This window comes from Lepisosteus oculatus, chromosome 14 (assembly GCF_040954835.1).
Source record: "Lepisosteus oculatus isolate fLepOcu1 chromosome 14, fLepOcu1.hap2, whole genome shotgun sequence".
Taxonomy (NCBI): domain Eukaryota; kingdom Metazoa; phylum Chordata; class Actinopteri; order Semionotiformes; family Lepisosteidae; genus Lepisosteus; species Lepisosteus oculatus.
In genome coordinates this window covers 20,852,123-20,861,680 of record NC_090709.1, presented here as the reverse complement: position 1 = coordinate 20,861,680, position 9,558 = coordinate 20,852,123, and the positions used below count along the sequence as shown (strand labels likewise).

General features: G+C 41.5%; 1 non-coding gene across 1 annotated transcript; it reads right to left on the bottom strand.

The window, feature by feature from the left end:
- Positions 1-2,854: 2,854 nt before the first annotated feature.
- On the bottom strand, positions 2,855-2,927 carry trnaf-gaa (transfer RNA phenylalanine (anticodon GAA)). The gene has a single exon. It is a non-coding gene; the product is annotated as a tRNA-Phe (tRNA).
- Between the last annotated feature and the right edge of the window lie 6,631 nt (positions 2,928-9,558).

The window sequence follows — 9,558 nt, the reverse complement described above, 5'->3', positions numbered from 1 at the left end:
AAGAAGAAAGAGAGAAAGAGAGAGTGTGACACCTGAAGAAGGCTCCACGGCCGAAACGTTGTGTTCTCTTTCTTCTTTTTTTCAGCATGGAATAAAACCTATTACTTGTTCCATAACAGTAATAATATCACTAAAACTAACATGACTACTAGTGTAAATAGTCTAACAGTATATCCATAATAAGCACTAATTTTAACATGAATACTAGCATTAACATTGAAACTACCAGTTGTACTCTCACTAATATTAACATGAATACACTAGTATTAGTATTAGTAGCTGTCCGTGACGTCACACCGCTGTTTGTGACGAAGGCGAGACACCTAGCCGGGCACAGTGACTCGGCGCGTGTCGCCGTGGTTACCATACTTATGATTTGTAAACAAATGGAAAATGCATTTTAACTGTTACTTAAACAAATTTATCAACTTGGAATATAATTATCTAGCTCTAGGATTAAATTCCTAAATAATAATTTGAATAACCATTCTTAAATTTCGGATTGAACATTATTAACACTAAACGCACTATGGTACTGTAATTGATCGATACAGGCGGTATTGACCGTTTTCTAGATATTTTAAACAGGGTCAAGAAATGGAAACGAATCAGTACTCACCAGTCGATGAAGTTAATCGTTTATTCTACGGTTCTTCAGTTGAATTAATAGGTTGTCAATAGATAAGTGATCAATAACTCTCCGCAGTGCGCTCCGTGCACCTCCCACGGTCTCGCTCGCTGATCCCGGCGCTCTGGCTGGTGTCTCTGACGTCACAGTGCTCTTTCTGACATAAACAGATGCAGCCATTCAAAACAAGTGGGCGGTACCGCATTATTTTGCGGTGGGCTTTACGCAGTCCACCGCGAGTTACCGTAAATTATCCTATAATACCGCAAAAAAATAATAGTATCCGGAATTTCCGCAAGGTGGAGCTAATGAAGCTCAACCTCTCATGTTTGAGCTGTCGCCATCAAAGTCTTTAATGAAGATATTACTAATAGTATTAATAATGAATGACCTTGGACAAGCTGTAAACTCAAAGTATTGCCCTGGTCCACATTCTTTTTTTCATTGACCGTTTTTGTAAAAGTAACACCACAGCATTTTGCAATCACACATTTGTTTCCAATCATGCAAAGTACAGTAATTTTTGAGAATCGATTCACCATGCCTTTCACATGCTCATAAACGAGATTGATTTAGGAACATAACATATTACTGTATACAGTATGTATATGTATATTTAATGTCTTAACTGTGCCCGTTTAAGTATTGAATATTTATATGGAATTTTACCACTGAAGGGAAATCTTAGTACCTGAGCATAAAAAGAATAGGAGCATACTGTAACGCGTGTGAAGGCCATGAACGATATTAATTTTGGAACTTAAACATACAGTATATGGCTGGTCTCGGTACTTTAAAGAAAACATACACACCAGTATTCCATTTCTCCCTAAACATTTTAAGCATCGAAGTCTTTAACTAACGTGATACCGGAGTCAACAAGCATACTTTTAGAATTTGATTAAAAGGGAATATAATATGGAATCGCATATCTAAAGAAATTAAGAACGATATAATTATATTCATGTACCGCAACACAAGAATAGTACATGCTGTACATTGTCTGTTGATAATGTTTGTGTAGTGCTTTTTCAGCACTCTGGCTGTGACCTTGCTGGTGGTGCTGTGGGTTAGGTTCCTGACTTCTCTGTTGTAATGTCTGTGATCAAATCACACTAAAGTCATGACTATTTCTTTTTAACAAACATTTCTTTGAAAAAATGAAACGTTTCCCTTGGTCAGAGATTAAATGAAACCTCACTCGCACCAAACAAATTTATATTTCTAAATATAAATATTTCAAAATATCACAACATGATCGAATTTAAGTCATTTTAATAACAATGAATAGTCACCTAGTGGTAGTGGTAAAATTCCATATAAATATTCAATGCTAAAATGGGCACAGTAAAGACATTTACTGTAAATCTTTCTACGACCGACCAACGGACCACGAGTGCCCCTGTCGGTCAACCAATCACGTACCGCGGTGTTTTGCGTCAATTACCTCCGACACTTTGAATGGCTGCATCTGTATAACATCTCCAAAAAAAAAACACACCGGGCTTTGAGAGGCGATTCATAACAGCTGGAGAAGGTGTAATATTTGTGTGCGTCAGCAGTGAAACTGCATGTTAATTGATGGAGGGCTGAGCGGGGAATAACGGTTGCTCAGGGTCACAGGGTCACAGGTCATAGTGAATTTAGGAGCTAACTGGATCGGAGTTACAGGATAAATAATAAAGAGTTTGTTCGAGAGTCACATCTTCGTCCTGGGTTCTTAATTTTTACACTATACGTGTAGGAGAAACAAGACAGTGTGTGTGTGTGCCCAGGTAATTCTGGGAGACAGATCGAATCTGGGCTAAAAGAGAGGGGGCTTAGCCCTCTTACATTTTCTAGTTCAAAGTTGTACAACCCATTTGTATCTGCTATGCCCTGGTTAATTGCTGCAAAATGCTGAAATAACCTCTCGGCTCCTTGGTTGTCATTTCGTCAAACGTGCGTTTGGTACAAGAGTGCATGAAGGCACCGGAAATACATTGGGAACAAATGACCGTTGGCTCAAGACCTCTGTGAAGTAAGGGAGCGTGCAAAAAGAGGTTGTTTCCACATGGTCTCGAACGGGGGACCTTTCGCATGTGAGGCAAACATGATAACCGCTACACTACGGAAACCTGTAGGAACTGCTGCTGGTGTCTCGCTTGCGTTTCAGGCTGAGAAAGGGAAGCATCACTTTGGCCAGGGGGTGCTGGAGAGAGGAACAAAGGGCGCGATGAAACAAAATGCCAAAACCCGGGATCAAACCAGGGACCTTTAGATCTTCAGTCTAACGCTCTCCCAAATGAGCTATTTCGGCGGTGCGCAGAGCCCACGGCCACCTGCTCCAGCCTTCCTGTGTTGCGGCATGAGCGCACCAAGAGTAGCGGGAGAGTGTTGCAGGAACGTCACTCAGAAGGAAAGCCACCCAGCTGCACCCTCTGAGCTCTGTCCAGCGCATCTTCCTCGCATGGACTCCTGCCTGCAACGGGCAGGAAACAATTAGCAAGAACAGAACGACACCCCATGGGTGTCTCATGACCGCACCTTAGGTTGTGACACGTGCAGGTGTGAGGGGTTGCCGGGCTACTTTGGAGCAGAGCTTGGGCGGAGGGGGGGCGGGAAAGCAGACAAAGAGGTGACACCTCAAGGTCTGCACGATCACAGCTCTCCGCCGCCCCAGGCTTCCGCTCGATAAGCTACTGGACACACCCGCCCCTCCTTACACAGACCGTGGAAAAGCCCCCGAGTGGGAGGGCTCTCTCTTCCTCCCAGGAGCTCTTGGACACGACGCACAGACAGAGCGCGGGGAGCCGCCGCCTGCAAACACGGCTCCAGGCAGGACTCCACTCCGCAGGAGCCGCAGAGCAGAGGAGATGGGGGCAGCTTAGATCCAGTGCAGAGACCTGATCTGTTGTTGCTGTGTACGCTGTCCTTTCTGTTCTCGGGGTAGGACATCAGGAAGCACATTGAAGCGCTGCGACATGCACTGTACAGATCCCGCCACTACTGGGCCCGATTTCCCCGGATTGAAACCGGGCGGAAACAGGCCCGCTTCGTTTGTTGCCACGCACACTGTTTGGGGATTCGCCTAGCGCTGTGATCGAACAGACCCACTCACCTCTTAGTGTGGCGGGATCTGCACAGTGGATGTCGCAGCGCATCCTGCTTTCACTTCAATGCATGTCCTGATGTACCCTGGTCTCCCGCGTGACAGGTGGGGATATTTGCCACTATACTAACGAGGAAGACAACGCTCTCTGCTTAGTGTGTAAAACACTTACTTGCAGCATTGTGGGTGCTGTGGTTTAAATGCTATTGGTTTGTGAACAGAATACCCCTATCCAAGTACATTGTGCCACATTAAATAAACACACGAGAAAAAAAGATTCAGAACGCAAAGCTGTGTCAGTGTTCTGTGTAAAAAATCAGTTTGAACATCATGGGAGCTGTTTTTAATAAGCTGCTGAGTAAAGAATATTTTAATCTTCCTGCTGTCAGTAGTATTGTGAATATAGTTGACTCTTACCCGAATGAAAACAGAACGTAAAGGAAGGGTTTCAGAATTCAGACAAAGCTTTATTCCCGTGCTTACAGTCTGAGTAATTGGAGACTGCGCTATTCTGTTGCCTATGGTCATATACGGGTTTTTCGCATGAAGCCATATTGAACAGTATTTCTCGCGTTGTGAACTTGTGCACACAGCGGTCCCCCGGGTTCCAGTAGTGCGTAATTACGCATCGATGAAAAACCGGAGGTTTAAAAAAAGATAATTAGCTCACTGATACTTCGATGTAGAGGCTGTGGAAATATCCACATGTCGTGGTCTTTTAAATGCATTTGGTTTGAAGGCGTTCTGTGCTTCCGTTGCGAAGATATGGACAAAAGAATATTCGTGCTTGGTCAAACAAATGTCATATAAACGAAAAAGTAAAGGCTGAGAAAGCATTCACAATGTATTTAATACACAAAGCAAGTATTCTCGCGATTCTAAGAGGTTTCGTGTAAACGCTACAGGCGTGCCAAAATCGTTTTCGAACTTCAAGCTAACTTTTCCCCGGTCTGGTACCATAGGTCACGTAGCTTAAAATCCCAGTCATGTTTTTTTTCCTATCTTGTGGTACATAACGTACCATTTCGGACTATCACAAAGGGCTTGATTTCGTTAAATGCATGTATTAATTTCCTTTCTGGAAAACTTGTATTTCAAGAAATTCACACAGCTTGCGAGAAATGAAATTCAATTCTTGATTATCAGTGCAGAAGAAATATTGCCAGCTGGCAAAAAAATATATTTTTTTAACCGGAAAGTTGTGAGGTGAGACAGGGACCCACCATTCCGTCTGTGTGGCTCGTTTGGTTGTTAACTGAAAGGTTGGTGGTTCGAGTCCACCCAGGGACGGGTTTCTTTTGAGATGTAAACATTGTCTTCGCAAAGGTCGATTGGATTTCTAAGCGAAACCTTAACCATTTTAATATTTGCAGGAAATGCGAGTGCTTAACACGTGTCTGAATCACCGGGAAATGTCCGATTACTGTATGCCCAACATCGCAACTCCCCAGGAAACCAAATTCACCCAAGAAAAAGTCGAGTCGTCATTTATACCCCCGTTGCATCCTCTGCTGAAATATTTTAAAAATACAATGCAGATTTGTTTAAGAACTTGCAAGCTTTGTTACATTAGCACCGTGCATTTGGACTTCGATATTTTGACACATTTATCTTAATTTTAAACATAAATACTGTACAATCTATTGTAATTTTGTTGTACTATTAAAATATGTTATCTGAGGATGCAAAGAGGTGAAAGGGAAAGGTCAGAGGGTATAGTAACACCAAGGTTAGGATTGGTGGAGGTGATAAGGATGTTGATGGTTTTTCTCTGTAGAGAATTTTGAGTTTTTTATCCTTCTCTGAAGTGAGAAACTGGAAGAGTTGGGAGTTGAGGGATCTGATGAGGTTAGTTATGAAAGGAAGTTGATGTGGAGCTGTTAGCCGTAAAAACTCCTTAATGTCTTTGATGTTGTCATCAGCGATAAACTGCATTCAGCAAAGATAAAAAGAAAATTATCTTTGCTTACTGCCCTGTCTTTCTCACACCTGAAGAAGGCTCCACAGCCAAAACATTGTGATTCTTTTCTTCTCTTTTCAGCAGGAATAGTCCTTTACTTGTTCCTTTGCAGCCTACGCATGCTGACGCAGCTACCCACCCGATAGCTAACATTCCTATAATCACAACTATGAATGTCCACTTTGGGTATTTTTTCCATGATTATTTATTATTATTATTTATTCTGTCATTGAAGCATATTTTATGTCATACTGAAGTGTCCTAATCACTGAAAAAATATATTTTTTTTTAATTTAGAAAGTAAGAAAATGATAAATCACTAGGAATTGCATTTAGCCTGTTCTGATCTAGATTTTCTATATACTTTAACATGCCATGTTCACAATGTCACAACTCATAAATGAAACAGTGAAGTGTTGTAATTACAAATGTACATAGTGTCGGGACATTGAGATGTTTTGGTAATGAGGAAGGAGGGACATACAATGTTCACAGGGTCAAATTTATAAAACGCTACAGTAAAATTTCTTGTATTTCGGGATTATGAGATACATTGTGTCTCACACCTCAGTGTCAGAATTTTGAGACATTTTTATAACCAGAGGTAGGTTCATAGCAATAAGCAGAAAGTGTGATCATCCTTTGCTCATCCTCGGTTAACCATATATTCTCATATGCCATGTTCTGAATGTCCCATTTAAAACTGCTATATTAAAATTAAGACTTTTTTATGATCAGAAGGCAAGGTTGTGGTAAATATGCATAAAGTGCAAGTGAACTTATGTTTTGCCTTTGTCTTGTTATTGTGAGTTTTGAAAATTGGTTTTCGGTTTTCTGAAATGCGTTTCACACAAAAATGCAATTTGGATAGTCACTACTTATATATTCCCCTTAACTGAGGATATGTACAGTAATCCATCCCGATTAGTACTTTTAAAAATTACTGTAGAGAGAGCCATCAGAAAGGGAATGAAAACTTGCATTAAACAAAATCAAGCTGCATGTAATCATCCATAGTGATACATTTTGTAAGACAAGACAGGAAGAAAGACACTGGTGGGATTTGAACGCAGAATCTCCTGTTTAATAGGAAAACACTTTAACCAAATCAGCCAAGATGCTGTCAGAGTATTAACATCATGTCTGCGTCAGTGATTACAGCTGACTATCGCTGGAGGACAGTTCACTGTGAACAAGTCAGCCTGCATAATGAGGGGGAAGAGACTGACCTCTGTGATGCACTATAGAGTTACATCAACCTTCTATCCAACTGTTCTATGCTGCATTCTACCCTAGTGGTAAATATTGGTTTCCGTGCGTGTAATATTCCTTTTTTTGTCAAATTTTATCAAGCACAAATTTTGCTGTTGAAAATAAGCCTTGTGGTTTTCAATGTTGTGATCCTTTTACCCCAGTGTCACCAAAATTGATACATTGTGCTTTGGCAATTCTTCAGGCTATATTGTTTAGAGGAGCTCAGTTGAATTAGTTTATATAAAGTATTTATTTTCCCTTTAATCCTTTAAAACATATTACATTTTCAAAACATTGTATCTTTCTTCCTACTATTTGTAGCGGCAATGCTTATTAATAAGACAGAATTAAGTGTTGCTGTGCTTTCCCAAATGAGGCCCCATCTCTCTCTTCAAGCTATTCAGGCAGGCTGATTTAAAGATGTTTTCTTTTGATAGGGGACAGATCCCAAATGGGGATGCATTTAGCTAAGCCTAGCTATCATGATCAGTGGGCATGCATTGGGGCCTATCTGTCTAGGGAGTGCCAGATGGACATCTGGACTGCATTCCTAAGTGTCAGGAGTAAGTGACTCATATCTCACCTTGATCAACCAATCAGGGACTGGTAGGGCCGAGTAACCCACGTGGGTCTCTGATGCCCATGAAACTTTCATCCAATGAACGAGCTGAAGTTCCTCCAGGTAAAAACAGGCAACACAGAGCTCCAAGACTATTCTAAAGGGAATTCAAAGGAGAATTCCAGGAGTGTGAGACAATTCCAGGGCGGGACGGCCCAGGAGCAGAAAGGCTGCCAAGGGCAGGACATTCTCGCAGTGCGCCTCCTGACCATCCTGAGACTCAGCCCGGACAACCACGGAACGGCCAGTGTGTCCGAGTGCCAGAACTTTCCTTTGTTCTAAGAGTCTAGAGCGGAGGTTGCCAGAGAGTAACCAGAGGATCCACCCGAGCAGGCCTCGTGAACAGGTCGGAACTGTGGACAGCTGAATCACTATTCAGAACTAGCTCTTCATCAGGAACGAACCGGTCCACTTCCTGACTTGCTGGGACTCACAGTCATCTTTTCTCCTGTGTGCAAACTTTGCTAGTTAAACCCAACACTAACTAGCTGGTCAGTGAGCATCAGCAGCGCACCGTCACAAGCCGCACAGCACAGCCTGGCAACGAGCCAGAGAGCGCGGATTGGACAGCAACAGCCTGCAACTGTTTCTTTGTGCCGCAGGAGATCTGAATCCCCAGAGATTGGATGAGTATTCAACTTCAATGCATTACAGCTCGAGAATTCAATTGTTATCCCAAACAGTTGATATCAATTTAATTCCTAAGAGTTATGTACTTGTTTTGAGTATCTAATGTAGAAGTTGTAACCAAGTTCAATTACGAAATGGTCTTAATGAATGATATACTGAACGTATGTCCTCTTGATATGTGTAACACTTTGTAACTGACTGAATATATACCTTTTGTATTCTGATAACCCTCTCGATAAGATCTGTTAGGTTTATATGCATATTCCATATATTAAGAAATGTATCCTCGTGTATTAGTACCTGTGTGTGTGCATCGTTTGAGTTATATCGCATGGTTGGATTCTAAAGCCATTAAAAGAATCATTTTGTGATTTACTGCTACAATAAATAATTGTCCCAGTAAATGCCCAAACCCTACAGAACTGGTGCCTTCAGAGAGCACACTACATAGTGATGACATCTTTCTGTATGATCAGGACAGGAGCTGCAGGTCCACTGTGTTGTGGCTGCAGTACAATTTTAGCTTATTATTATAATACTTTTTAACAGCGACAGAATCTTAAGATCACAAGGTGTTTACAATATTATTTCAGTATTAAGCTGTTACTACATTCGGAACTGTCCCATAGGATTCAGTGTTCCATTAGTTTGGCACTAAACTGCTTAGTCTATTGCAGGAATTGTACTTAGTCCTGTCCTGTAGTGTCATCTAGAGAGCAGCAGCTGTTTCCTTGGGCTCATTGCAATTGGGAACATTGTGATTATTGAGCAGGGGACTAAAGTCAGCAGACGAGCGCGTTGCAAATCGGTAGTAATCTGGCGTACAGAGCTGCATGCTAATCTCTGGATCATCTCCAGTTAATGCGATGCTGTTCTTACCTTGCAATTGACCCAATCTGACTACTGGCACCAACCCTGTTATTACAAAGAAACTTCTTGTGTACCTACCGTGATACATAAGTTTGGTGGAGAGGTTTGGCAGCCCATATTCAGTCAAAGATCTGTGTGCAGATCACTGTGATATATAGGCATCAACAAACTGACAAATACAATATTAAATGTTTAACTGATAAAGCCCAAATGAACCAAACCTGTATAAATTTGTGGTGGAAAGGAGTCTTTATATATAGCAAAAGGTCTCTGATCCTTTGGTAAGAACGATGGGTATATAACCCATTGTCCTCAATATTAGAAATGAATCCTTGAGCATTGCCGTTGTACCAACGATCCTCAAAAGTGCTGCCATTACCACTGTTCCATAAAATCCTAACATTACCTGTCTTGCATAAATTGTAGAACATGCCATCACATTTCAGTTGCTTCTCAGTAGCAGTTTGATCTATTATCACCCTACTCCCCACATCATAACCTTCGCT